Consider the following 17,301-nt stretch of genomic DNA (forward strand, 5'->3'; position numbering starts at 1 on the left):
AGACAATTAGCTCATAGCTATCAAATTGAATTCACTACTAATTAACTAACATAAAACAAAAATGAAATTTAAATTGATGAACTTGGACAAATAGAAAACAGAATTTCAATTCAAACTTCATTGATGAGTCATGTTGAATCTCTTTCCAACTTAAAATTTAAAAGACATGTACCTGGTATTGGAAAACAAGAGAAGATGAAGCTGAGAAGCAGCAACAGTAGTAACAATGTAGCACAACAACGACAGTCCAGCAACACAGGAATAGACCAGTAACAGTAGGAATAGTAGTAAACCAGGAGACTATAAACGACTCCAAGTATAGAGAAGAAGTAAAAGGCAGGAAGGTTCTGACTATTTCAGATCTTAAGCGAGGCAATGAAACAGTAACTATTCTTTTCAACTTCAAAACTCTCCAAAATGAATTTTGTCCCTGTATATTCAGTGTATCCAGAATGTATATCGGGTGTATACTTCTCACTCCACCCCCTCTTTTTTTCTTCTCTCTATCTAGTTTTTCCTCTCTTTTTTTCCACCCTTCTTCCTAAATTTTCTCTTCTATTTATAGCAAAATTTTCGAAATTTTCAGATTTGTTTTTTATTATTTTATTATTTTTTTAATTAAAAGAAATCCCACTTACAAATTGCTTTTATTTTTTTAGAAAAAGAAATCCCACCTTTATTTACTTTTATTTTTAAAATTCCAACTTTAATTACTTTATCTTATTTAAAATCCCACTTTTTATTTTTTTAAAAGAGAATCTCACTTTATTTAACTTTTCTTTAAAAAATAAACCACTATCTTTTCTTTTTCTTTTAAAAATGCTACTTTCAATTACTTTAAATTTTTTAAATTTTCAGATATCTTTATATTTATTTTTTAATTCCAACCTTCTTTTACTTTTAAATTTTTTAAAACTTTTTACTTTTTTTTTTTAAATTTTCTACATTCTTTTACATTTTTTTATTTTTTATTTTTTTAAAATCATTTCCGAAATTACTATATATATATATATATTTTTTTAAAAAAAAAAATAAAAATAATAAATAAAATAAAATATTTTCGGATTTTTTTATATATATAAAAAAACAAAAAATAAAACTATTAATAGTGATAATTCACTTTTTTTTTTTTTGGTTTTGTTTTGTGGTGGACAAAAATGAAGAAGGGGTGTTGGGTTAATGGACTGGGTCGACCCAGTTCGAAATGGACTGGGTCGTAGGGAAGATTGAGCCATTTTTTGGGCCTATAGCTTGAAATTGAAGAAGAGACCCAATTCCGACTTTCTTTATATTTTCGCTCTCTTTTCTTCTTTTATTTTTCTAAAACTAAATTATAAAAATACTTAAACTATTATTAAGAACTAAATTAAGTTATAAAGGCGCAAATTAACTCCCAATAACAATTAACGCACAATTAAGTATTAATTAAGCATAAAATTGTATATTTGGACATTAAATGCTAAAAATGCAAACGATGCCTATTTTTGTAATTTTTAATTTTTGTAAAACAATTTTAATTACTAACAATTGTAGAATTAAATCCTACATGCAAAATGCGACATATTTTTGTATTTTTTATTAATTTAGCGAATAAACACGCACAGACAAATACAAATAATTCTTCAAAATATCACAAAATTGTACACCAAAGAAAAATCATTTTATTTTTGAATTTTTTGGGAGTAATTCTCATATAGGGCAAAAATCACGTGCTTACAACCAAGCCGACTCAAGTTAGAACATACATCCACATTGGCCTACCATTGAACCCCTTATCAAGGAGTCCCTGAAGTTGTCCCTTAAACTCTTTTAACTCCGTTGGTGCCATACGATACGGTGCCCGGCACCAAATCAATACCAAAATCAACAACCATGTCCGGCGACATACCCGGCAGTAGGAAACACATCCGGAAATATCCCTCATCACCAGAACTGAATCATTGGTAGGAGTCTCTGCACTGACATCCATCACGAAGGCCAAATAAGAACTAAAACCCTTCCCAGCCATTCGCTGGGTCTTCAAAATGAAATCACCTTGCTGTGAACATAATCCGTCGAACCTCGCCACTCAATCCGGGGCATCCCCGGCATAGCCAACATCGTCGTCTTAGTGCAATAGCCTAGCATAACACAACATTAAGACAACCAGTCTATACCCAATATCACATCTAAAATCTAACATACCAAGCAACAAAGATCCACTCGGGTCTCCAAACCCTCAATAGTTACCACACCAGACCGATATACGCGGTCCACAACCAAGACCTAACCTGTCTGTGAGAACTCCTAGTCTCCAAATCCATACAACACGCGAATCACCATATCCGATCCTAACTACACCGTCCAAATAAACAACACACCTCTATATTAGAGTTGCCACCAAGCATCTCACGAGAGGTACTCCTATAATTCTTCTGTGCCACCAAGCAAACTCGAATATTAGTAGTCGATCCAACAAGAGAGTGCCGCAATATTAATGAAGTATCCTCAACTCAAACACTTGCCCTTTTTTCTAAAAATTCATACTCTCATCAAGCCATACCAGTCAGTGATCTCATTTATCTAGTCATCTGAAACTGCCCATGCTACCCAAGAATTGTGACATTCCTTTAAAAACAGAACCGTGACCTTACACATGCAAATCTCAATCCTACACAATATACCGCACATACCATATCATCCTAGGATAAACATGAGAACTTCATATCCCCGTCCGAGCCATAAAAAACCATGTACTCAACAAGCTAAGAACTTTCCATTGATCCCATCTAGATGAAAATCACTATACATCCCATGCTCCTCACGCTCGCAGAAAATATACATCTCTAACCGTGGAATGAACCATCAAGAACTCTCTGAGTCCCCTTTGCACAAAACCAAACCTTTCAGGACCGAATCCTTCTAACTCAACCAGGCTACGCATGCCACTAAAACCTAAGAGCATTGCCGCAAAACATTTGTATAAACTCATTACCTCATAAGCATCCAAAGAACTAGTCATGTCCTTACCATGCCGATCTGGCCTACTACCAAGTTGTCCCATCTGTCCGAGTTTCCTTCTGATTTACCTCAACTTGATACTCCCTCTTACTATAACACCACAATTCCTCAACCCAGACTCATCACACCAGACCCAACCATAAAACCACATCGTCTAAGGCTCATAAGCCGCTAAATACTCTCTTAAATATTCCCAAAAGTACCACATTCAAAGTACCTACCCTAAAGGGACTTCCTGCAAATCCAAAGCCATTACCTTTACCTTTCTAATACTGATATATAGAATCCCATAATGATATAGAGATACCACGATTCTTGACACTCTTCAATGCAAACCTCAGTTCCTAGCCAAATATAAAACCTGAAAATCTTCAATTATTACCTTTAAAATCTTGAACCCATTAGAACCATTCTCGAGAGTCATCCACTCTACTCAGTCCACAATTAGACCAATCAATTGGACCAGATGACTTGTGCTCCATTAGCACTCCGACACCACAGAGTGTAACCTCACCTTAATGCAACCAAGCAACTTCATGATCTATGCACCGCACATCCTTTACCAATAACAACTCAAGTCATCCCACGATCCTCATACACTCATACAGTATAACATAACCTTTATTGAAATTTCCTTCACTCGAGCCATCCTCGGTCTCAACCTCCGTAAGCCATAACTGATTCACCAGTACACCTCAAACTGGAACCAACATAGCACATAACCGTGCAATCAACTAATCAATAGCAGACTCCCCCTCAAGCCATAGATTAAAACACACAATAACTCATAATGCATATACTCTATTATTGCCATAATAATACCATAGTGAGATTACTTAATTCTTCATAAGCTCGTGAAACACAGACCATCTAGTACTTCAAATCTTTTGCAAATCTCGAGTTCACCCTGGTAACAGTCAAGCCCACTCTCTTAAGCGACCCAAATTTAAATTGCAACACATATACTTCACTGGTACAGGAGATCTTCCAACAACAACATAAGGACCACACAAACTTCATAGCACTCCGTAGGAGATAACCCGCATGCTTTGCCTCAAACTAACATCTCTTTATACCCTTCCACCATCATAAACATTACGCAGTCATTTAGTCTTCTTGAATCTGAACTCATCTCATAACATGAAATATACTTCACTTCCCAACTGGGCAACATGAAAAGATCCTTCATGACACCCACAACTCGGGGCTATACATCAAATCACGATGGAAATTAAACACCAAATAGTTCTTGCTGCCCCAAAGCAGACCCTACTCGCATCATTCAATTCATATGAACACATCTTGCAGTCACATCACCCTCATCACGTAGCTATCCTGTCATCACTTCCCTTAATAAGGACACAACAGAACATATAGATCCAGAAACACGTGTTCACGCAATCAACAACTCAGGGCTCAAGCTATAGGCAAAAATCTGGCCTCAAGTCCTCCAGACTGGCCCAACATCATTGCACAGAAATAACATCTCACCCCTTGAACAGGGAATCACAAGTCGTCAATGCACAGTTAATACCGAGCGCTCATGTGCGCATGCGAATATGTGGAAGGAATTCAAAGAGTTACATTTCAAGCTGAATCAGGGACGCACAATAAGAATTCAAGAATGTAAAATTTTTTCTAAAGGTTCTGCAGCCTCCCGAGGATAAGTACAGACGTCTCCGTACCGATCTGTGAGACTCTACTAAACTTGCTCATGACTCGTGAGACCTATGTAACCTAGGCTCTGATACCAACTTGTCACGACCCTAAAACCGACCCGATCGTGATGACGCCTATCGCGAAACTAGGCCAGCCGACATAACTCCCGAATTAACCATTTAATCAATAACAATCATTTTAAGCCTTTAATTACTCAGATATTTCATAATGAAAGTCTAAATGAATAGCGCGAAATAATATACACAAGCCTGACATCAGGGTGTCACTAGTCATGAGAATCTACTACAACTTTCTAACAATATAAAGACCAACATGGCCGGGAAAAATCACAAGAATAATAAGGAGGGAGAAAAGCAGGGCTACGATCGCCAGGTAGCTACCTTGCTAACTCCGATGAACCCGCCACCGAGCTCAAAAATACCTGAATCTGCACATAAGGTGCATGGAGTAATGTGAGTATACCAACTCAGTAAGTAATAAAAGTAAATGAAGACTGAGCAGTAAGAAATCACGTAAACCACGTCATAGCACCACAACGGTTACAGTATGTTCCCAAAAGAGGATACCATTCAAATCATTTCGTTAAATTTCCAACTTCAGTAAAATCCTTTATCTTTTTGACCTTTTCAATAGAGGTTTAATGAAATATATATAGTGAAAGTGATGAGGATCATAATCGGCCCCTTGGACAAAACATAGCTCGTATACAGCCCCTCGGCAAACAGAAATTCATAACCATTTCATAACTTAAAAACTTCAGTTTAAATGAAAGTTGTTTAAAGCATTTGTTCAACATTTTCAATAGGGGCTCAGTCTAAAGATGAGCGAAAGTAATAATTTAATTAACATATTCAACAGAAACTCACTTTAAGGAGGAGTGAAAAAACAGTAAGTTCATAAACAGGATCCTCAGGCAAAGCATCACTCGTATATGTGTGTATGTATATATAGCCCCTCGGGCAAGCCACTCAGTCACTCATGACTCAGCTCTCAGCAATCAGTGGTCATACTCAGCACTCACGCTCAATGGGTACCTTACCATAACCGCTGCGGCGTGCAGCCCGATCCATATATATCGATGCGGCGTGCAGCACAATACATATATATCGATGCGGCGTGCAGCCCAATCAATATATATAGTCGAGTGTGCTCACAAGGGGTGTGCAGACTCCGGAGGGGCTCCTACAGCCTAAGCAATATACCGTTGCGGCGTGCAGCCCGATCCATATATCGCTGCGGCGTGCAGCCCGATCCATATATATATATATATATATATATATATATATATATATATATACGGCGTGCAACCCGATCCATAAATATATAATCCTCACAACCAGGCCCTCGGCCTCTCTCAGTCATTAACCTCACAATCAGACCCTCGGTCTATCTAAGTCATCAACCTCACAATCAGGCCTTCGGCCTCTATCACCCATCAACCTCCCAAGCCACTCGGACTATTAGTAAAACAGGGCGTTCAACTCAAAATATCATTTATAGTATCAAAATTTAGTAAATAAAGCTGAGTTAAGAAATCAATAAAATACAGCATGACTGAGTATAATTATTAAGTCAAAAATAGTGAGGAACAGTATTTAAAAAGCCCCATATGGGTCCAAAATAGTTAGCACGAGGCCCAAATATGGCATTCCGCCCAAAACATAGCAATACTTTTCGAAACACAATGATTCCAAACAGTTTCAATCAAATACGCGACTTAACAGTCGTACGGGACGGACCAAGTCACAATCCCCAATGGTGCACGACTCCACGCTAGTCAGCTAGCGTGTGCGTCACCTCAAAGTAGCACAACGATGTGAAATCCGAGGTTTCATACCCTCAGGACAGCATTTATAATCATTACTTACCTCAATCTGGTCCAGACTCTAGCCCGCGATGCCTTTGCCTCTCGACTCGGCCTCCGAATGCTCCAAATCTAGCCAAAAGCAGATTCATACCATCAAAATACGCTAAGGGAACAAAGCCCACTCGAAAATATCCAATTTACATCAAAAATCCCGAAATTGCTCAAACCCGACTCCCGGGCCCACAGCTCGAAATCCAATAAAAATCACATCAATAGAATTCTCATCCTCTCACGAGTCTACCCATATCGAATTCATCAAAATCCGACCTCAATTTCCCATTCAAATCCCTAAATGAATTCTCAAACGTTTCTTCCATTTTTCCCCAATTCTCACTCTAATTTCTCAAATTAAATGATGAAATTCAAGACTAAATCATGGAATTAAACCAAATATGAGTGAAGAATACTTACCCTAATTTCTCCACTGAAAATCTCCTCAAATTTCATCTTCTCCCAAGCTCTCTAATGGTTTTTGTGATATTGGACTTAAACCCTCGATTTTGAACTTAAACATTCTGCCCAGATATTTTCTTCATCGTGAACGCAGCAGCACCTTCGCGATTGCGAAGCACAAAACTTCACTGACCAAAATTCCTTCTACGCGAACGCGAGGACTCTCTCACGAATGCGATGCACAACTGACCTACCTCTTCGCGAACGTGACCTCTACTACGCGAATGCGTATAACAAATGCCTTGGGGTCCCAACTATTCCACTTCCTCTATGCGAATGCAGCGAAACCCTCGCGAACGCGATGACCACTGACCTCAGCAAACGTGGGACCACCTTCGCGAACGCGAAGGCTAACTCCACTACCTCACATCCTATCCCTCCGCGAACGCGGGACATCCATCGCGAACACAAAGGTCAAAAACCTGCAACACCAACAACAGTTTTTCTACAACATTTTCCAACACGAAATGATCCGTTCAACTGCCCGAAACTCACCCGAGGCCCTCGGAACCTCAACCAATCATGCCAACATATCCCATAACATCATTAAAACTTGTTCCAACCTTCGGAACACTCAAGACAACATCAAAACACCAAAATTACATCGGATTCAAGCCTAAGAATTCCAAAAACCTCCAAATTCCGCTTACGATCAAAAAGCCTATCAAACCTTGTCCGAATGACTTGAAATTTTGCACACACATCACAAATAACACAACGGACCTAGTCCAACTTCCGGAATTCCATTCCGACCCTTATATCAAAATCTCACTATCAACCGGAAATCGCCAAAATTCCAATTTCGCCAATTCAAGCCTAACTCTACTCCGGACCTCCAAAACACATTCCGATCATGATCCTAAGTCCCAAATCACCTAACGGAGCTAACCTAATCATAAAATTCAAATCTAAGATCATATACTAACAAGTCAAAACTTGGTCAAACCTTTCAAATTTTAAGCTTCAAACTGAGGACTATTCTTCTAAATTCTTTCCAATTACCCTGAAAACCAAAACCGACAATTTACATAAGTCATAATACATCACACGGGGCTATTCATGCCTAAGAACTGGCGAGCGAAGTGCAAAAGCTTAAAACGACCAGTCGGGTCGTTACATCCTCCCCCACTTAAACTTACGTTCGTCCTCGAACGTGTCCAGAGTTGTTCCGAAGATCATCAAATCGTTGTTTAACCTTACCATGCACATACTCGGGAGTGATCCCATATCACCCTATCTCATATAGGTTCGATAACACAATGTAACTGAAATTTCACAACCCAACCTACCCCATAAACCTTAGAACCATAGTTCCACTTCTGAATTCATCAACAAGATCAGAATCTCACATCTATACTCTGAATAAGTCCGAACAAGCTATAACAGACCAAATTTGCAACCTCGGATGCAATTACATGATATACCATACAACTCAAACGCTCGAAGCGATGACTTCTAATAACATCAATTGCTCAAAACATCCGAATTTCGATAATAAGCCTCTTATCAAATAAAGACTCATTCCCACTTCCATATACTTCCAATGATAAATGAAACACGTAGAAAGTCAAAACATTCCTCAGATCAACCATTCGTGAAGCCACTTCTCCTTTGTCAAGGACCATTGCAATTTTCTAAGTCGAACATCGATATTATCCTTCCACATGTAGAAACCAAATCCGTTCGTATTCATTCTAGATCCCAACGATCTCCTCTAATCCAACACAACTACTCTGGTGACATGACACATCAATACTATCTAAAGCCACCACTCGTGCAATCCTCACACCAATGAGAAACAATTCGAACGTTCTCAAATCATGAAAAATGACTCAAATGAGAGAGATGTACCGAAAGCTCACCAGTACCACCACAACACAATGCTAAGAACACATCACACGTCGTAGAAATAGAACACACGAATCCAACCCGAAGGGTCATACCTCTACGTAACTTCGCTGCAATGCGCGACCCTATCCAAATACTGGTCTACATGAAGCATTTCCAGTCACTATGCTCAAAACCGACATCCACGTGCAACTTGATGTCTAGTACCCAAGCAAATCATCATAACCACGGCGAACCAATTGACATAACATTACACAAACCTGGAAGGACACAATCGATACGCCAGCCGCCGAGCAATACCCAAATATTCTTTCCGCTCAAATTCCACTAAGAGACCCCAATAAAACCACACCACATGTGCCTAAAACCAACAAATTCCAACGCCTCGCCACATGTAAAGGTAACTAATAAATATCCCAAGGTCATTAATAAGCTCAACAACAATCGAATCAACATATCCCTCGACAATACAACTCGGAGTCAACCAAGCCGACTCAAGTTAGAACACACATCCACATTGGCCTACCAATGATCCCCTTATCAAGGAGTCCCTGAAGCTGTCCCTTCAACTCTTTTAACTCCGTCGGTGCCATACGATACGGTGCCCGGCACCAAATTAATACCAAAATCAAAAACCCTATCCAGCGACATGTCCGATAGCAGAAAACACATTCGGAAAAATCCCTTATTACTGGAACTGAATCAATGGTAGGAGTCTTTGCACTAACATCCATCACAAAAGTCAAATAAGAACTACAACCCTTCCCAGCCATTCACTGGGTCTTCAAAATGAAATCACCTTGCTATGAACATAATCCGTCGAACCTCGCCACTCAATCTGTGGCATCTCCAGCATAGCCAACGTTGTCGTCTTAGCGCAACAGCCCAGAATAACACAACAATAAGACAACCAGTCGATACCCAATATCATATCTAAAATCTAGCATACCAAGTAACAAATATCTACAAAGGTCTCCAAACCCCCAATAGTTACCACACCAGACCGATATACGCGGCCCACAACCATGACCTAACCTGTCTATGAGAACTCCCAGTCTCCAAATCCATACAGCACTGGAATCACCATATCCGATCCCAACTCCACCGTCCGAATACACAATACACCTCTAATATTAGAGGTGCCACCAAGCATCCCACGAGAGGTACTCCTATAATTCTTCTGTGCCACCAAGCAAACTTGAATATTAGCAATCGATCCAATAAGATAGTGCCGCAACACTAATGAAGTATCATCAACTCAAACACTTGCCCCTTTTTCTGAAAATGTATACTCTCATCAAGCCATACCAGTCAGTGATCTCATTTATCTAGTCATCTGAAACTGCCCATGCTACCCAAGAATTGTGACCTTCCTTTCAAAACTGAACCGTGACCTTACACATGCAAATCTCAATCCTACACAACATACCGCACATACCATATCATCCTAGGATAAACATGAGAACTTCGTATCCCCGTCCGAGCACAAGCAACCACGTACTCAACTAGCGAAGAACTTTTCATTGATCCCATCTAGAAGAAAATCACTATACATCCCATGCTCCTCACGCTTGCAGAAAATATACATCTCTAACCATGGTAGGAACTATCAAGAACTCCCCGAGTCCCCTTTGCACAAAACCAAACCTGTCAGGACTGAATCCTTCTAACTCAACCAGGCTACGCAGGCCTCGAAAACCTAAGAGCATTGCCGCAAAATATTTGTATAAACTCACTACCTCATAAGCATCCAAAGAACTAGTCATGTCCTTACCATGCTGATCCGGCCTACTACCAAGCTATCCCATCTATCTAAGTTTCCTTCTGATCTACCTTCAACTTGATACTCCCTCTTGCTATAACACCACAATTCCTAAACCCGGACTCATCACACGAGACCCAAGCATAAAACCACACCGTCTAAGGATCATAAGCCGCAGAATACTCTCTTAAATATTCCCAAAAGTACCACATTCAAAGTACCTACCCTAAAGGGACTTCCTACGAATCCAAATCCATTACCTTTACCTTTCCGATACAGATATATAGAATCCCATAATTATATAGAGATACCACGATTCTTGACACTCTTCAATGCAAACCTCAGTTCCTAGCCAAATATAACACTTAAAATCTCCAATTATTACCTCTAAAATCTTGAACTCATTAGAACCATTCTCGAGAGTCATCCATTCTACTCAATCCGCGATTAGACCGATCAAACGGACCGGACGACCTGTGCTCCATTAGCACTCCGACACCGCAGAGTGTAACCTCACCTTCATGCAACCAAGCAACTTCATGATCTATGCACCGCACATCCTTTACCAATAACAACTCAAGTCATCCCAAGATCCTCATACACTCATATAGCATAACATAACCTTTATTGAAATTTTCTTTACTCGATCCATCCTCGGTCTAAACCTCTGTAAGCCATAATTGATTCACCAGTACACCTCAAATTGGAACCAACATAGCACATAACATGCAATCAACTAATCAACAGCAGACTCCCCCACTTGGCTCAAGCCATAGATCAAAACACACAATAACTCATAATGCGTATACTCTATTACTGCCATAAATAACACCATAGTGAGATTAAACTCAATCCTTTATAAGATCGTGAAACATAGACCATCAAATACTTCAAATCTTCTACAAATCTCGAGTTCACCCTCGTAACAGTCAAGCCTACTCTCTTAAGAGACCCAAATTTAAATTGCAACACATATACTTCAATGGTACAAGAGATCTTCCAACAACAACATAAGGACTACACAAACTTCAGAGCACTCAGCAGGAGATAACCCACCTGCTTCGCCTCAAACTAATATCTTTTTATACCCTTCCACCATCATAAACATTACACAGTCATTTAATCTTCCTGAGTCTAAACTCATCTCATAACGTGAAATCTACTCCACTTCCCAATTGGGCAACATGAAAAGGTACTTCATGACACCCACAACTTAGGGCTATACATCAAATCACGATGGAAATCAAACACCAAACAGTTCTTGCTGCCCCAAAGCAGACCCTTCTCACCTTATTCAATTCATATGAACATATCTCACAGTCACATCAACCTCATCACGTAGCTATCCCGTCATCACTTCCCTTAATAGGGACACAATAGAACATATAGATCCAGAAACACGCGCTCACGCAATCAACAACTCAGCGCTCAAGCTATAGGCAAAAATCCAGCCTCAAGTCCTCTAGACTAGCCCAATATCATTGCACAGAAATCACATCTCGCCCCTCGATCAGGGAATCACAAGCCGTCAGTGCACAGCTGATACCGAGCGCTCATGTGCACATGCAAACGCGTGGAAAGAATTCAAATAGTTACATTTCAAGCTGAATCAAAGACGCATGATAAAAATTCAAGTATGTAAAGTTTTCCTAAAGGTTCTGCAGCCTCCTGAGGATAAGTACAGACGTCTTCGTACCGATCCAAGACTCTAGTAAACCTGCTCATGACTCGTGAGACCTATGTAACCTAGGCTCTGATACCAACTTGTCACAACCCTAAAACCGACCTAGTCGTGATGGCGCCTATTGCGAAACTAGGCCAGCCGACACAACTTCCGAATTAACCATTTAATCAATAACAATCATTTTTAAGCCTTTAATTACTCAGATATTTCATAATGAAAGTCCAAATGAATAGCGTAGAATAATATACACAATCCAGACATCGAGGTGTCACTAGTCATGAGTATCTACTACAAGTGTCTAACAACATAAAGACCAACATGGCCGGGAAGAATCACAAGAATAATAAGGAGGCAGAAAAGCAAGGCTGCGATCGCCAGGCAACTACTTTGCTAACTCCGATGAACTAGCCACCGAGCTCAAAAATACCCGAATTTGCACACAAGGTGCAGGGAGTAATGTGAGTACGCCAACTCAGTAAGTAATAAAAGTAAATGAAGACTGATGTAAGAAATCACGTAAACTACGTCATAGCTCTACAACGATTATAGTATGTTCCCAAAACAGGATACCATTCAAATCATTTCGTTAAATTTTCAACTTCAGTAAATTCCTTTAGAAAATATGTTTCTGACCTTTTCAATAGAGGTTTAATAAAATATATATAGTGAAAGTAATGAAAATCATAATCGGCCCCTCGGGCAAAACATAGCTCGTATACAGTCCCTCGGCAAACAGAAATTCATAGCCATTTCATAACATAAAAACTTCAATTTAAATGAAAGTTGTTTAAAGCATTTGTTCAATATTTTCAATAGGGGCTCGGTTTGAAGATGAGTGAAAGCAGTAATTTAATTAACATATTCAACAGAAACTCATTTTAAGGAGTAGTGAAAAAATAGTAAGTTTATAAACAGGCCCCTCAGGCAAAGCATCACTCGTATATATGTATATGTATATATAGCCCCTCGGGCAAGCCACTCAGTCACTCATGACTCAACTCTCAGCAATCAGTGCTCACACTCAGCACTCATACTCAATGGGTACCTTACCATAACCACTGCGGCGTGCATCCCGATCCATATATATCGCTACGGCGTACAGTCCGATCCATATATATAGTCGACTGCGCTCACTAGGGGTGTGCAGACTCCGGAGGGGCTCCTACAGTCCAAGCACTATACTGCTGCAGCATGCAGCCCGATCCAACATATCGCTGCAGCGTGCAGCCCGATCCATATATCGCTGCAGCGTGCAGCCCTATATATATATATATATATATATATATATATATATATACGGCGTGCAACCCAATCCATAAATATATAATCCTCACAACCAGGCCCTCGGCCTCTCTCACTCATTAACCTCACAATCAGACCCTCGATCGATCTCAGTCATCAATCTCATAATCAGGCCTTCGGCCTCTCTCACCCATCAACATCCCAAGCCACTCGGACTATTAGTAAAACAGGGCGTTCAGCTCAAAATATCATTTATAATATCAAAATTTAGTAAATAAGGCTGAGTTGAGAAATCAATAAAATACAGCATGACTGAGTACAATTATTAAGTCAAAACAGTGAGGAACAATAGTTAAAAATAAGGGTCCAAAATAGTTAGCACGAGGCCCAAATATGGCATTCCGCCCAAAACATAGCAATACTTTTCGAAACACAATGATTCCAAACAGTTTTCAATCAAATACGCGACTTAACAGTCGTACGGGGCGGACCAAGTCACAATCCCCAATGGTGCACGACTCCACGCTAGTCATCTAGCGTGTGCGTCACCTCAAAGTAGCACAACGATGTGAAATCCGGGGTTTCATACCCTCAGGACAACATTTACAATCATTACTTACCTCAATCTGGTCCAGACTCTAGCCCGCGATGCCTTTGCCTCTCGACTCGGCCTCCGAATGCTCCAAATCTAGCCAAAAGCAGATTCATACCATCAAAATATGCTGGAAACAAAGCCCACTCGAAAATATCCAATTTACATCAAAAATCCCGAAATTGCTCAAACCCGGCCCTCGGGCCCACATCTCAGAATCAGATAAAAATCACACCAATAAAATCCTCATCTTCTGACGATTCTACCCATATCGAATTCATCAAAATCCGACCTCAATTCCCCATTCAAATCCCCAAAAGAATTCTCAAAACTTTTCTTTCGTTTTTCCCCAATTCCCATCTAATTTCTCAAATTAAATGATGAAATTCAAGACTAAATCATGGAATTAAACCAAATATGAGTGAAGAATACTTACCCCAATTGCTCCACTGAAAATCTCCTCAAATTTCACCTTCTCCCGAGCTCTCTAATGGTTTTTGTGATATTGGACTTAAGCCCTCGATTTTGAACTTAAACATTCTGTCCATATATTTTCTTTATCGCGAACGCGGCAGCACCCTCGTGTTCGCGAAGCCCAAAGCTTCACTGACCAAAATTCTTTTTACGCGAACACGAGGACCCTCTCGCGAACGCGATGCACAACTGACCCACCACCATTGACAGCCATTAAAAAGCTTTGAATTTGAATTTGGATTTTCAAAAATTATTATTTGTTTGGATTGCGTGTTATTGCAAATAATTTAAAATATTATTTGGAGTTTATATCTCAGTTTTGAGGGTATTTTCGTGAAGATTAGACTTGATTTTGGCTAAATTTCATATTGAAACTCGAAGAAGAAGAAGAAGAAGAAGAAGAAGAAGAAGAAGAAGAAGAAGAAGAAGAAGAAGAAGAAGAAGAAGAAGAAGAAGAAGACATGACATACATTATACTTACGAAATTATAGTAAAGTTGTAGTAAAATTGTAGGTAAATTGTATTCTGTTGTTTATATATATATTTTTATTTAAATATTTTATGAAAGTTGAACAATATTGTATAAAATTTGTATTTAAGTTGTATGATATTATAGTTGTATATAACTGGGTAGAAATAATGTATGAAAGTTGTAGATAAGTTGTATAATATATATTAGTTGTATGAAATTTATTTTTACTATGTATAAATCAGATACAAAATATACAAAAGACATATTATATAAAATTTGTATTAAAATTATATTTAAGTTGTATGATATTGTAGTTGTATTTAACGGGGTAGAAATAATGTATAAAAATTGTAGATAAGTTGTAAATAAGTTGTATAATATATAATTATTATGTATAAATCAAATACAAAATATAGAAAAGAAGTTTACTTGTCTCACAATTGCTTTATAAAATTGTACTAACAGGTATCTCTTGTTCTGTTTGTACGTGCTAGTCTAATTAAGTATATGCTTATATCCAAATATACGATTTCTCAGATAAAGTTTTCTCTTGCCTTCGGTGGATGTATAGGTGACGAGGTTGGGTAAATGGATTATATGTGAGTTAGTATAAATCTCCATATTGAAGTAACATAAATAGGGAGACATTCAATTTTCGGGTCAATTTGAAAGATACTGTTAACTCCCCTTAAACTTGAAAGGCATTAAGATAATTAATTGCTATCCTACTGTTATACAAATACATAAATCTCCATTATAGGTCCTAGTAAGAGTTGCTGCTTATAAAAACGTGTTTATTTCGTTCACAAAATATAACAACTTCAGTATCAACCCAAAGAAGAAAATATTCTATGAATTAAATATCCAGTTCGAGAAAATAAAAGGAATGGAAAAATGTTAAAAGAAAAGGAAACAATAGACATTGTAAGAGACGTTACTCGAGATATGAGGAATTAGATTCTCTAAATTCCTAAATATAAGTTCAATTTGGAGAGAAAAGGGGAGAGAGGAGAGAAAAAAAGGAAAATGGTGTACCTAAATCCCTTGATTGAATGCATAAATAATGGATTGAGAGCCTTTTAATGTGAATTGTATATATTTTGTAACTAAAATATATTTAAGTCGGGTAAATACCAAAACATAGATGTTTTTCGTAATAAGGTTTCAAATAGTGTATAGGAATGAAAAAATTCCTTAATATTACTAACTCAACTAATGCTAATAAAAGCTCAAACCAATACCAATGCTAACAAAAGACATTCAATTCATACTAAAAATGACAATATATTGAATATCTATTTTTTATTTTGCAATGATTTAGATAAAAATGCATAACCTATTTTTATTTTTCTTTAACGTTTAGTCATGTAATTAATACTCCCTTATTAGTCTACTTATTTTAGCATGACTTAGTACTTTTAGATTATAGTTATTTTTATTATGGCTTTTTAATTAGCAATATTTATATTATGTGATTTTACTGTCTTTATTATTGAATATTTTAGGATAATGCCATGACACATCTCATACTTTGTATTATTTTCTTGGAAAACACCTTATATAGTTGTATCTTACTACGATTAAAGAAATATTTGGAGCACAAGTTATATGTTTTATGCTACGAAGATTTTAATGAGGGAAAAATCGAAAAACCTGAGAAAAATCGAGATTGAAAAATCCGAGTTTTATTGGTTTGATTTGGTCTTTAAATTTAATAACCCGACATAATTAGTTTGGTTTGGTAATTATAAAATCCGAACTAACTCGACCTATGTACATCCTAATAGTAGGATACCAAGATAAATAAAAAGGGAAATGAACAAGAAGAATAGATGAGAGGAGTTATAATTACATGATACATATTGTGTAACGATAATGGAAAGAATAAGGTTTTTTGCATGCATAATGAAAAAGAAGAGAAGTTATAATCAATGTTGTATAAAAAATGTACGAGATATAATTATGTATATTTTCAATATATGGCATGCACCAAATTTATGTCTTTCCTTCCTCCGTTACTATTTTACATTTCTTTTATGCATTGGCGACATAAAACATAAGTAATTAAATTGATGAGAAAAAATAGAATTCAAAATACAAAAAATGTACGTATTTTTATGAAGGGCATTAAAAAAATAAAAAATGTGTGAAGTGTCCATAATAACGTCATTTTGGATGTACTTTGTTTGGACAATTTATAGTTCTAGAACAAGCCAGTACAATTTAA

Source organism: Nicotiana sylvestris, chromosome 10 (genome assembly GCF_000393655.2).
Source record: "Nicotiana sylvestris chromosome 10, ASM39365v2, whole genome shotgun sequence".
NCBI classification, from domain to species: Eukaryota; Viridiplantae; Streptophyta; class Magnoliopsida; order Solanales; family Solanaceae; genus Nicotiana; species Nicotiana sylvestris.